We start from the raw sequence: 13,393 nt of genomic DNA, 5'->3' as shown, positions 1-13,393 counted from the left end.
AAAGTTTGAAGGGCACAGTTATTATCTAAATGAAAAAACATTATTTTCTAACCTCATCAATTACTTTATTTACTATTCAATGTTTGTCATGGAAAACAAGGACATTTCCAAGTGATCAAAAACTTTTGAATGGTAGTGTGTGTGTATATATATACAGCTCTGGAAAAAATTAAGAGACCACTGTCTCAATATTTTAACCCTTCTGTTCCTCAATCAACATTTTTGGAAAGGAAAGAAAAAGGTGCAGTGGTCTCTTCATTTTTACCAGAGCTCCATCCATCCATCCATCTTCTTCCGCTTATCCGGGGCCGGGTCGCGGGGGCAGCAGTCTAAGCAGGGATGCCCAGACTTCCCTCTCCCCAGACACTTCCTCTAGCTCTTCCGGTGGGACACCGAGGCGTTCCCAGGCCAGCCGGGAGACATAGTCCCTCCAGCGTGTCCTAGGTCTTCCCCGGGGTCTCCTCCCGGTGGGACGGGACCGGAACACCTTCCCAGGAAGGCGTTCCGGAGGCATCCGAAAAAGATGCCCAAGCCACCTCAGCTGACCCCTCTCGATGTGGAGGAGCAGCGGCTCTACTCTGAGCTGCTCCCGGGTGACCGAGCTTCTCACCCTATCTCTAAGGGATCGCCCAGCCACCCTGCGGAGAAAGCTCATTTAGGCCGCCTGTATCCGGGATCTTGTCCTTTCGGTCATGACCCAAAGCTCATGACCATAGGTGAGAGTAGGAACGTAGATTGACCGGTAAATCGAGAGCTTCGCCTTGCGGCTCAGCTCTTTCTTCACCACGACAGACCGATACATTGACTGCATTACTGCAGAAGCTGCACCGATCCGTCTGTCAATCTCCCGTTCCATCCTTCCCTCACTCGTGAACAAGACCCCTAGATACTTAAACTCCTCCACTTGAGGCAGGCACTCTCCACCAACCTGAAGTGGGCAAGCCACCCTTTTCCGACTGAGGACCATGGCCTCGGATTTGGAGGTACTGATTTTCATCCCCACCGCTTCACACTCGGCTGCAAACCGTCCCAGTGCATGCTGAAGGTCCTGGTTAGAAGGGGCCAACACGACAACATCATCTGCAAAAAGCAGAGACGAAATCGTGTGGTCCCCAAACCTGACACCCTCCGGCCCCTGGCTGCGCCTAGAAATTCTGTCCATAAAAATTACGAACAGAACCGGTGACAAAGGGCAGCCCTGCCGGAGTCCAACATGCACTGGGAACAAGTCTGACTTACTGCCGGCAATGCGGACCAAGCTCCTGCTTCGGTCGTACAGGGACCTGACAGCCCTTAGCAAAGGACCCAGGACCCCATATTCCCCAAGCACCCTCCACAAGATGCCGCGAGGGACACAGTCGAATGCCTTCTCCAAATACACAATACACATGTGGATTGTTTGGGCAAACTCCCATGAATCCTCCAACACCCCGTAGAGGGTATAGAGCTGGTCCAGTGTTCCACGGCCCGGACGAAAACCACACTGTTCCTCCTGAATCCGAGGTTCTACTATCGGGCGTATTCTCCTCTCCAGAACCCTTTTACCAGAGCTGTACAGTATATCTGTGGGATGTGCAGGACAAACAAATCCGATCCATGGAGGCCCCACCTCGCAACTTACAGGACTTAAAGGATCTGCTGCTTACGTCTTGGTGCCAGATACCGACAGGTCAGGGCTGTTTTGGCGGCAAAAGGGGGACCTACACAATATTAGGCAGGTGGTCATAATTTTATGGCTGATTGGTGAATATATATATATATATATGTGTATGCATGTATGCATGTATGCATGTATGCATACATGTATGTATACATGTATGTATACATGTATACATGTATGTGTGTGTATATATATACACACACACACACACACACACACACTACACATGCACAAAGACAGACACACATACACATACATATACACTGAAACTCACAAAATAAAAATAACATATCCAAAGGAATTGCAGCTACACACAAGTCTGTGAGATTGCATCACAAACTCACAAATATCCAGCCAGCAGTGCAAACTCAGTATCAGTACATGCTTGTGTTTGGGTGAACCCTTGTAAATGTGCATTAATCTTACTCAGACTGCAGTATAGTGGATGTTCAGTTTGATTCCCATAGGGATTCGGGTTATGGCTAGTAGCAATATTATTCCACTCTAACTCTGCACAAGCGCTGCACAACTTCCCCATTCACCCACACAACCCTATACATAAGTGAAACATTCTTGGAAGTAAAGGTGTCTGGAAGAAACCTTTGGATTTGCAGACTGGCAGAACCTCTCTGGGTTCAGAAGGAAACCCTCAACTAACTGAAGACACAGACATGAACAACTGACCAGCCTAGACTCCCTGAACTTTAGGGGTTCCTTGAGGACCTGTAGTAGGGTTAACGTTTGTAAAAGCACACCCATATTACCAGCAGCCTAATGACCAGCACTTTAACCCAAGAATTACCAGCACTTTAACCCAAGAATTACCATTTAACATTTCATATTCAGACACTATGTAAGTATTACAGTATCATTATATTAAAGTGTGTTTATGTATCCTGTCTTAAGACAAGACTTGTGTGGTTATTTTTGTAATATGGTGTTTACAGTATATTTTCACTAGAGTAGTTTAGATGTTTATTTTGAATAAATAATGTTACTTTAAAGTGGGTGTAAATGCTTGACCAATTTTCACATAGAAAGCCCTTTAGTACTGCTTAAAGGGAACGATTTATTGATGACAAGACAGCACTGAAAATAACTCTTGATACTGTATATTATTGAGGGTGATCCCTGATATCTTTGACTGTGATCCTGGAGAATTGAATCCTAACACACAAACCACTACTATCAAGCCAATTGCTCTTTTCAATACATTTTAAAGATGCACCCTGGGATCTTAACCAAATAAAATATTATATCCTACAAAATTGGTGGCATGATACACAGAAAAACTCATTTTGGTTTGTTAGCAGTAAGTTTTAGACTGATATGATAAAACATCTCTTTAGCTGTGATATTTAATGTTAAAATGGAAGTTATAATAAATCTGTTAAAAGGGAAATCTTATGAAATACCTCTTATCCCAACAACTCTAATAGTTATGGTGATGTGTGTCCTCCAACCACTGTTAGACCCATATTGCCTTGATCAACCTATATCTCCCTACATATGAAAAAATGTAAACGCACAATGTCAGTATGTAATCAAGATCTACTGTTTTAGATTGTTAGATGCTCAATGCAGTCAAGTGATTTAATATTGCCTGTTAATCCAAATAATAAAAACGCATTAAAACATGTCTGTTTCTTTATGCCTATTACATTGAGTTCAGTATGTGTGTGTGTGTGTGTGGTTCCTCAGTCGGCTGGGTCCTGGCTCAGTGAAGGGCTGTTTGGTGCTGGTTCAAGACCTGTACCCTGTGGACCGGCTGGTATGAAGCCCAGAACACACATCTTACAGCCTTAGCCCTGGTAAAGCACCCAATGCACACATCTCTCTTTTTGGCTGTCTCTTCGTCCCTCTGTATTCAGTTTCAATTTAATGGGCTTTATTAGCATGTGCAACATTTGTTTACATTGCCAAAGCAAGTGGAAAGTAAGAAAGATAGAATAAATAACATGAGTAATTATGTCTATTTTCCTGTGTGATTCTACATCTCTCTGTCTCTAACTTTCTCTACCACCCCACTGCCACCCCCTCACCCACACCCCATTAATTATAATGCCCAATAATGCCATCCACCCCTGGCGACTGCCATAACGCCTGTGTAACTGAAACGGATGGCCACGGTTTGGCATCCAGCTCCTCTCTCTCTAAAACTCCAAGTGACATGACTCCAAGTTCACCCCGCTCTCGATTCTGCTGAAGCTTGTGGCCCAAGAGGTTGTTAAGCCATCTAGTGGTCTTTGCCCCTAAAGAATACACTGTAGGCCTACGTGCCCCCCTTTCACAATCTCTCAGAGTTTCAACCTTCCTGCCTGGTGATAGTAATTATGCCATCGTTTACTCTGCCCGCAATTCTCTCCAGAGGTGTTGTAGCCTTACTCGAGGACCAAGGACCATATCCATTGCCCTCATCTCCTCTCAGCCTAAAGATAAAACAATGTTTTAATTGCCTGGTCTCGTTAGGACAGCACTGACTTATGGGACAGCAAAAAGCAGAGGGGCGGAGCGATCAAAAGAGAGTGAGAGAGGGAAGGAAAGAAACGGGCTGGCACCCGGTCATCAAGCAACACTTTGCTCCGAGCCCTTTCCCTTTCCGTCTCTCCTTCTTTCTCTCCTCCCTCCCTCCCTCCCTCCCTCGCTCCTCTCCTCCCCACGCCTTATCCTCTTTCCTACCACCAGGGCATGATCGGATTTGACAAGCGCGCCGCTGTCATCTTGAGTTTGTCCAATTTGAAATGCTAATTAATGAACTTGCGGCCACTTTGGGTTTCGTTTCGCTCATTGCTGGTGTTGTTCTTGTTTGTCTTTGCTGTTTGTCTTCTATTTGTCATTTACTTGACCTTTGTCCTTTTCCGCTCAGCTCCATCAAAGCTCCAGTCTCCAAGTATGTGTCTGTGAGGCAGAGATAGCGGTCTGATATCATTGTATTAAGGTCGGAGGTCCACAAGGAATGAAAGATTCTCTGGTTACAGCCCGCAGACGAGCGTGAGGCCAAGGGTGACCAGCTAGAATCAGATGATTCTGTCTCTCGTCTTCTCTGTCATTATAATTGAGTATGATTTCTGTCACCATAAAACGGGAGAAGCGAATGAAAGATTTACACGTAGAAATAGAGAGAAAAAGAAGAGGGAGAGGGGGGTTTAGATAGAAAGGGCTTACCCTACTGCCTTTAACCATATTGCCAGCAGGTGGAGCTCGCAGCTTACGTCAACCGTAGCACCGTATCTGATCCGTCTGTCAGAGCCGGAGCTATCCAGCATCGCCTTTCTCATTTACCCATTTCCGGGATCTTGGAACACTGCCAATCAGAATGGAAATAGATGTAGAACTAATCTATGTCACGGCTGTCTTAATCCACTAATACAGTGATGAAATCATTTAATCACAAATCATCATCTCCTCTCTACCGCTGTCCTGCTAAACTCTACTGTTGCATTAAAATGTTTTTTTTTTTTTAAAGATAAAATTCATAGGAGCCTCTCTGTGTGATTAAGAGAAGATTTAAGCTCTGACAGACAGAGAGCTCCTAGCCTAGCTTTCCCTGTTTGATGCCGTGTGATGGGTTTTGTTAGCACCCGGGACAGAACATTGGGTGTCAGTTGTAGAGATGACATTATATCAACGTTATCCCCGTCTCACACATGTTATCTCCCTAAACAGAGTTTTAGGGAGTTTTAACTACAGCGCTGCTTAAGGGCTTAAGGATGGAGAGATGTGGGTAATGGATGGATAGAGAGATAGCAATCACTTGTCTCTACACTCGGTCACACTAAAGGCTACTGTGGTTTGTGTGACACAACATAGACCAGTCAAAATAATACTGAGAATTTGTTCACTTCAGGTCTTATGATAAAGGTCTACCGTAAACAGTTTATTTCTGTTTAATCAAGGTCAAAACGCAATATTGTTGTTGGGGGAATCTGCAATAAGACTCCCAGCAATAAGAATACATTCGCAATGCGTTATAACAGTGAATCATTAGGATTGGGTGCTTGCATGTTCCCCCCGTTAGTGCCTCACTTCCAGGCCAAAAACGTCCTGTTCCATCCCTTCGCTTCATCCCTCACTTCATCAACACAAAGAAGTAACAGGTCAGTGATCAGGGGATCCAGATTTGTTCCATGTTGTGTGACATGCAGCATAAAATGGATAACGCACTATTTCTCTCCTTGGTCTGAACCAATGGGATCCTTGATTATTTGCTTTTCAAACAGGTCATGATAAACTGGCATTAGCTTTTTATTGTGTGTGTGTGTATGTGTGTGTAAGAGTGTTTGTGTAAGAGTGTGAGAGACGCGGCCTGATGGTGAGTAATGTTCTCCAGGCCTGGCAGCTGGCACTGCTCTGTCTCCCTGCAGGTGGGAATGAGTCACTGGCTTTACACACACACACTCACTAACACACACACACACACACACACCATTCTGCTAGAAGACAAGCCACCCAGAGCCTCTGACCACCTCAGCCTTTCTGCCAGCCAGCCAGCCAGAGCAAGGTCTTAGCAGCCAACTGGCCAATGGGCACCAAGACAAGCAACACTGCATACCAGCACAGCACAGGAATAAGGTGCTTCTACTCTCTCTCTTTCAATCTTTTTCCGTTTTCTCTATTTCACTATTTTCTTTCTCTCTGTTCTTTCTCGCCAGCGTTCTATTTTTGTCTTTAAAGTCTTTCACCCTCTCGATCTTGGCCCTTCTCACACTCTCTGTCGTCTTTCAATATTTTCTCTGTCTCTCACTCAGTCATATCTTCTAGGCTCTTGAGTCATGTTTAATGGGCTGTGAGTTCCACTGTACCACTCCAGCTTCAACACCAGAAAACCAGCAAGCTCTTAATCAATGTTCTAAAGAGATGACTTCACTCATGATGGATTGATCCATCAATAGAAAACAGTCTACCTTATTTCTTTAATAGCAGACATATGGGTGTGTTTGTGTGAATTGGGGGGTGGGGGGAGGTCATTACTACAGTTTACATGGGTTCGGCAGCTTATTCCCTGCAAGTGCTTATAAAAGAGTTAAATACTGTAATTGGAGTTAACTCTCAGCTGTGCTGAGATTCCGAAGAGAGGGAAAACTCCTCGACATGCGCATGCACACATGCACACGCACACACAAACACTGCTCTCTCATCCTCAGTGTTTTAAAGGACTCTAGTGGGGAGGAAGACCGCTCACACAGCGGTTCCTCTTTCCGTATTCCACATGTCTTCTGTAGAGTCGAAGGTTTACTCTTTACATTAGAAGACACATCAGTGGTCTCTGATCTCTCACTGCAACGGTGGTCCACTGCAGCCTGCTGAGAGGAAGGTCTATAGTGTTCACTTAGGGGGCCTTCCAAATGGCACTTCATTCCCTTCATCATGCACTATGCCCTTTATAGTATACTACCTTGGAGACGATTTACTCTTTAGGACACTTTCTATGAAATATAGTGCCATTTATAGAATAGGGCCTTGCTGTTTTTTGGGGAGTAACTGGCTTAGTTGGCTAGTGAGATTTGTCAAGATTCACCTTTAGCTGCTGTCAAATTAAGAACATTGGTAGGGAAGCCAAAGCGACACTCCATTTGTGTAGAAATAGTTGCTTTGATTAAGTCTCTGAATGCACTCAAAGAATAGTATGTGTACTTGTTGAACATTCTATTGCATTGTTGGTGCTAGTATCATAAGCATTAGGCTACACCAGCATACATACATACACAACCATTTCAGCTTCTTGCTTGTTTTCACCCTTATTTTACAAGTTATGACCTAGTTTACAGCAAGGATCTCTCCTCTCAATTAGAATGAACTGCCTTGTTCAAGAACAGAACAACATATTTCTTTAGCTTGCTGATTCCGGGATTCGATCTTGCAACCTTTTGATTACTGGTGTATGTGTTCTATGTGAGGTCCCTCACCCATCACATCAATTTTGCACAATGCCCAGGGGCAGTTCAGGGATTCTGAGGTACTTTTCCCTCTTCTTTTATCTCCTGGTAACTTCTGTCCTCGTCATCGACATCCTCTCCCGCTCACCTTGTGAACCTTTAGCCTTGTTTACCATCTGTCTCTCTTCAGTTCCACGTAGAAAACAACACAGTGACAGCTTAGCCGGACAAACAAGAAGACTCTTAGTCAGAACATTTGTTTCCGTTAGTTAGTTCAGATGAAATAGCAATGAAACGCCATTTCACAGAACTCGTCTTTACATTGGCTGTGACCTTGTGCGTTCAGCCGGCTCACAGTGAAAGAACCGCCACAGCCATGCCGCAGACAATGCCAGCTGGATGAAACTTTGTACCTCCGCGTGTTTTTAATAGAGTGTCTGTTCCAAGCTTTGAGGCGAGAGTGTCTGAGAGGAGAAGACAAAGCACCGGGAGTGCGGACAGGGTCAGGGACAAATAGGTATAAAGACTCATCGTTGTGTTCTCTCTTGGCGCCGCAGAGCTATCGAACCTGCTGCCGTACACAGATGCCGACCCATTCATTTTTCTTGCCTCCTGTGACCTGTTCTGATGTTCGAAGACCTGCGTGGTAGGAGGCTGAATAGCAATGGAATCGCTCTGTTCTCATTCTGTTAGCTCTAAAAAAAAATATCAATACATCCTCCACCTTCCCTCCACCTCCTTCCTCCTTCACTAGTTGGATGACCACACGCTCAAGCATTTTTCTACTTTATAAAAACTTTCTTGATATCCGTTTATTCTCTAGCCTCTTTACCTCTCTCCCTTTCTTTCCTCTTTCTCTCTGTCCCTCACTCTCTTTTGCTCCTTCCTCCTTCTTTCTCCTTTCCTTCCGTGTGTCTGTGTTGTCAGCTGAGTTAATCTGCCCCAGTGTCTCTGCCGCTAATCCCCACAGCAGGACGACTCTGTCACTGTGCCTCTCATTTGACTTTTCTGGTGTGACAGTGACAGGAGATGGGGTGGTGGTGGTGGTGGGGGGGACGGGGGAGGGAGGGGGGACAGCTCCAGCTGGATTGGGAGGGGAGAAGAGGGGAAGAGGAAGGCAGGAGAGGGAAGGAGAAAGAGAGGGATAGAGGGAAGATGAGACCGACAGAGAGGAATGGAGAAGTTACCAAAGTGAGGAAGGGAGGCAGGGAAGTCGGGGTTTCCTGCTGTATAAATTGGGACCACATACCACCCCTCCATGTCACTAAAACAACAGAGCTGTCTCCGTTGGAGGATTTATGAATGTGGGCAGAGAGAGAGAGTGTAAGGGGTCGCATCAATGGCTCATTGTGTGTCTGTGTGTGTTGTATCCAGACTACACGTTGTGTGTGTGTATGTTGTGTGTATGTTGGTGTAAACCAACAAAACATTTCCAAAACACAATATAGAAAAAAACACATTTGTGTTTTTTTCATCTAAAATGAGTGCTATTATTAAAGTACTGATATATATATACACTACTGTTCAAAACTTTGGGGTCATTTAGAAATTTACTTTTTAAAGATATGCTACATTTTGGTCCATTAAAATAACATCAAATTGATCGGAAATACAGTGTAGACATTGATAATGTTGTAAATTACTATTGAAAGAGCTGATTTGCTATGGAATATATACAGTACATAGGCATACAGAAGTCCATTATCCGCAACCATCACTCCTGTGTTCCAGTGGCACATTGGGTTTGCTAATCCAAGTTTATCATTTTGAAATGCAAATTGATCCCTAGAAAACCCTTTTGTGATTGTTAGCACAGCTGAAATCTATTGTGCTGATTAAAGAACCAATAAAACAAACCTTCTTTAGACTAGTTCAGTATCTTCAGCTTCTGCGTTTGTTGGTTTGACAATAGGCTCAAAATGTCCAGAAACAAAGACATTTCTTCTGAAACTCATCAGTCTATTTTTGGTCTGAGAAATGAAGGCTATTCCATGCGAGAAATTGCCTCATTGGCTAAGTGAAAGATCTCATTGGCCAGTCTGAGATATGGCTTTTTCTTTGCAACTCTGACAAGACCAGAGAGTTGCCTGATCACTGTTGACGTTAAGACTGATGTTTTGCGGGTACTTTTTGAAGCTGCCACTTGAGGACCTGTAAGGCGTCTGTTTCTCAAACAAGACACTGTAATGTATTTGTCCTCTTGCTCAGTTGTGCACTGGGGCCTCCCACTCCTCTTTATATTCTGGTTAGAGCCAGTTTGCACTATGGAATAGCCTTCATTTCTCAGTCATTTACAACAATGTCTACACTGTATTTCTGATCAATTTGATGTTATTTTAATGGACAAAAGCTACAGTATCTCACAAATGTGAGTACACCCCTCACATTTTTGTAAATATTTGATTAGATCTGTTCATGTGATAACACTGAAGAAATGACACTTTGCTACAACGTGAAGTAGTGAGTGTACAGTTTGCATAACAGTGTAAATTTGCTGTCCCCTCAAAATAACGATAATTTTCCAGCACTGCCTAAACCCTCTTGGGCATGGAGTTCACCAGAGCTTCAAGGGTTGCAACTGGAGTCCTCTTCCACTCCTCCATGGCGACATCATGGAGCTGGGGGATGTTAGAGACCTTGAGCTCCTCCACCTTCCGTTTGAGGATGCCCCACAGATGCTCAATAGGGTTTAGGTCTGGAGACATCATGTTGGAATACTGCTTGACACCATCTGAACCAAATACGTTTATCTTGGTCTCATCAGACCAAAGGACATGGTTTCAGTAATCCACGTCCTTAGCCTGTTTGTCTTCAGCAAACTGTTTGCGGGCTTTCTTGTGCATCATCTTTAGAAAAGGCTTCCTTCTGGGACGACAGCCATTCAGACCAATTTGATGCAGTGTGCAGCGTATGGTCTGAGCACTGACAGGCTGACCCCCTCACCCCTTCAACATCTGCAGCAATGCTGGCAGCACTCATACGTCTATTTCCCAAAGACAACCTCTGGATATGACGCTGAGCATGTGCACTCAACTTCTTTGGTCAACCATGGCAAGGCCTGTTCTTAGTGGAACCTGTCCTGTTAAACCGCTGTATGGTCATGGCCACCTTCCTGCATCTCAGTTTCAGGGACTTGGCAATATTCTTCTAGCCTAGGCCATCTTTATGTAGAGCAACAATTCTTTTTTTCAGATCCTCAGAGAGTTCTTTGCCATGAGGTGCCATGTTGAACTTCCAGTGACCAGTATGAGGGAGTGTGAGAGCGATGACACCAAATTTAACACACCTGCATTCACACCTGAGACCTTGTAACACTAACGAGTCACCTAACACTGAGGAGGGAAAATGGCTAATTGGGCCCAATTTCTAAATTTTCACTTAGGGGTGTACTCATTTTTGTTGCCTGCGGTTTAGACGTTAATGGATGTGAGTTGAGTTATTTTGAGGGGACAGCAAATGTACATTGTAATACAGGATGTACACTCACTACTTTACATTGTAGAAATGTGTAATTTCTTCAGTGTTGTCACATAAAAAGATATACTCAAATATTTCCATTTATTTATATTTATATAGTAACTATACATAACGTATATATAACGTATAAAATCTCATAATACTGCAAATTTCACAGAAAATGTTACAAAGCATTAATTTGCATAGTTTGTTATACTAAATATAGCTTTGTAATATTTGAGTGTGTAAAATGTAGCAAAGACACTTAGTTTCTCCACTGGGTTTTCAAGCACAATACAACAGTCACTATGAAACTATATCTCACTACAACCAAATTAAACAATCTAGTGATAGATTTTAAAGAAACATGCCAGCCAATTAACAACTGAATGCCATGATTAGATGGTGAGAAAAAAACCACACCAATCTCTTTCATGAATTATATAAACGAAAGCAGCAAATTTGTCAAACCTGCAAAAAATTAATCATTGACGTGTGGATTTGTGTGTGTATGTGTGTGCGCATATGTATAAGCGACATAGTAGCCAGGGTTAACTGAGCCTCATTCAGATCCGTTTAGTTTGATTAGTTGATCACAGCCTCATATACCCCACAGGGGAATAAAGAACAGCTATTTCCTCCACAAACAGACCAGGACAAAGGAGTCTTTGACACTAGTGCAGCTCCTCTGAGGGCCCCCAGTGAACCCCACAGCCCTAGGTTCTGTTAGCCGGGCCCAACGCGACCTGTGTGTATATTCAAGCGTGTGTGTGCATGGGTATGAGTAGTATTCTCTGTGTGTCTGTGTTTGCGTATGTGTGTGTGCGTGTAAGACTGGGACAAGGCAAATAATAAATTACTCATAGTGCCCAGAACCTTTGTCTTGGCTAACACTACTCACCATCGCTGTGTAGAGCAGAAACAAGAAAGATACTCTCCTGAGAAGGTTTATGGTATTAGGGACACCCTAGATGAGAGGTCAACAACAGGCACTTTTTGGGGGGGGTGGGGGGGTGTTATTAGGTCCCAAAGAATCTTCATGTCCACGGATCCAGTTTTATAAACCTTTCACTTAGAAATCAGCTTTATATAGTCACGAAACATGTACTTTATGCAAATGGTCTTATAGTGAAAGAATGAAAATGTATGATGTTCATTATCAACAAAAACATTTTAACGGAAATTATGCAATTCAAAGGGCAATATGTAGAGATGTTGCAGTTTTGAAATGACCATACTATGTATTAAACAGAAATAATTGTGGATGCATACAAAGGTGAATTGTAAAATCCAAAAATTCTATTGGTCAACAGAAGCAGCACACTCAAAGAGAAAATTTGAGCCCTCTTTCTCCTCCATCTGCATCACTAACAAAATCGCTAACGTTCTTGCATTTAAAATGTTGCTAATTTTAATGTAATGTCTTCTAACATAACATATCGTAGTGAATGTATCCCAGATGTACATATACTATGTAACTTCTGCCTCTGTGAGAAGTGAATTGTTTCAATTGTTCTTGCTGCAATTTGGTGTTGTATTATACAGTCACAGTAAAATAGTTGATAAGGCTGTCCTATATCAGGTGTGACCAATAATGACATTTATCTATGACTGTATTCTGCGATGCATTGTGCCTAAGAACCTCTCCCAGTCTTCCATATTATTATTGGCCATATACCACACCCCCTTATGCGTTATTGCTTAATAATAAAAAAGGTTGTTTTGATGCAGGATGTTGATAAGATGAGCTTCAAGCCACTCTGTACAGGCCGTCATAGACATGCCTACACCTGTCACTGGTCCATCTAAAAATGAATGACGCGACCATGTCTCAAAGGTATGGAATTGTTGTAATTTTCCATCTCTTTTAAGACAGCTGCTGTGGTCAGTTTGCAGTGTACAAATGATACTGTACATTTTAATTACTGGCCAACCAACTATCCTCTCAGAAAACCATTGGCCCTCGGCGGGACTGAAGAGTACCGTGTTACCTGTGGTGTGCTGAAATCAGAGTTACATACAAGAGACACACTTGACCCCTCCTCTTCCACCCCACCTAAAGCCTAAATCTCTGTGAAACAAAGAACATGTGTGTGTTTTAGGCTGGTCATACAGCGGGGGGAGTTAAAGATTGAACATAATGGTACTAACAACACAATTGTTTTATGGTTATTGACTGTAATTGACAATATGTAAAAATTTTATTTAAGGTTTTACATTAAACAACGCAAAAAATCACAGAGGACCTGCTGTGAGTAGTAGATAAAAATGATTTAATATACTTAACTGAATTATGGTGGTTTTCATTTTGTAAATTCCAGTGAATGGGTGTTAGTATGGCCATAACTACAGGCACAGCAGTCACACATGGTCCATTCAGTGGCCGGGGTTTGGCCTGACT

This window comes from Esox lucius, chromosome 23 (genome assembly GCF_011004845.1).
Source record: "Esox lucius isolate fEsoLuc1 chromosome 23, fEsoLuc1.pri, whole genome shotgun sequence".
In the NCBI taxonomy this organism is placed as follows: Eukaryota; Metazoa; Chordata; class Actinopteri; order Esociformes; family Esocidae; genus Esox; species Esox lucius.
This window is presented reverse-complemented; position numbering follows the sequence as displayed.